Source organism: Arachis ipaensis, chromosome B04 (assembly GCF_000816755.2).
Source record: "Arachis ipaensis cultivar K30076 chromosome B04, Araip1.1, whole genome shotgun sequence".
Lineage (NCBI taxonomy): Eukaryota > Viridiplantae > Streptophyta > Magnoliopsida > Fabales > Fabaceae > Arachis > Arachis ipaensis.
Genome location: NC_029788.2, coordinates 12,333,784 through 12,334,895, shown reverse-complemented (window position 1 = coordinate 12,334,895; position 1,112 = coordinate 12,333,784). Strand labels below are relative to the sequence as shown.

The 1,112-nt window shown below is 34.0% G+C and overlaps 1 protein-coding gene across 5 annotated transcripts in view; it reads left to right on the top strand.

Moving 5' to 3' along the window:
• LOC107638907 (histidine kinase 1) overlaps nucleotides 1-967 on the top strand; it is a 7,134-nt gene extending 6,167 nt beyond the window's left edge. For 2 of the 5 annotated variants that reach the window (XR_001619891.2, XR_002360694.1), the window contains one exon: nucleotides 617-966. The gene's annotated coding sequence lies outside the window, so the exon portion shown is untranslated. Of the gene's footprint in view, nucleotides 1-616 lie in introns of all 5 variants that reach the window. The other 3 variants (XR_002360693.1, XR_002360695.1, XR_002360696.1) reach the window with 3 other exon arrangements.

Genomic DNA, 1,112 nt, shown 5'->3' with positions numbered 1-1,112 from the left:
CGTGGCCTCTGTCACGCGTCCGCGTGGGTCACGCGGTCGCGTCATCTGGAGCTTTTCCTTGCCACGCGGTCACGTCAGTCACGCATCCGCGTCGTATGCGTTCTACTTAAGGCGCGCGGTCACGTCAGTCATGCGGCCGCGTCGTTGCTTCTTCGCTTCTGGCACACGATCGCGTCGTCTATCCGATCGCGTGGATACTAGTTTCTGCAAAACTCCGTTTCACACTTTCCTTCCATTTTTGTACGTTTCCTTTTCCATCTTTTAAGTCATTCTGCCTTAGAAAATCTGAAACTACTCAACACACTAATCACNATGCATCATTTTCCGTTATTGCACCTTTTATGTTTCAATTTTTTTTTTAAATGCAACTTTAACTAAACCCCAATTCATTTATGTATTTGTTTTTCATTTGGGAACTTCCGCTTTTATATGCTGTAACTTTATAAGTTGTTTCAATGGATTCTACACTAAAATATTGAAGTATATGGATCCTGAATTATTTTGTTCCTTTGATTTTATTCTATTAGTGTTGTTTTGCTATTTTATGGATAATCATATGGTTAGAACTTAGAACAATTTGGGAGTTTTCTGACACCTGTATTTTCTGCTGACACAGGTTAAGAATTATTGATTTAATAGGGAAGTTTGATGTTACTCGCACATAGTTATTAGGGGAGTATAACAATGGCTACTGCAGCAGTTATTGGACTCGGTGGAGGCAAGAGGATTTTGAGTTCATCATACCATTACTCTGATGTTACCGAAAAGCTTTCATTTGGCACTGATTTTGGATCCACACACTATCAGATTGTTCCAACAAAGCCAAGCATGGATATAAAATATGCAAGTAGATTGACATCTTTTTGATAAATATTAATTACTATTTTGTTGCGATAATTATTATTAGACAATAATTTTATTTTGTTGAGAATTATTGATGAACATGAATTTGAAATACTAATTGAACTTTTTAATATCTATTTTAATTAGAATTTTATTATTAGTTATTTTGTCTCTTTTATAATTTTTTTTCTATTGTGCATAAATTTATTTATTAATTAAAATAATTACACATGTATGAACAAAAAATTTTATTGTAAATTTTATTTTTT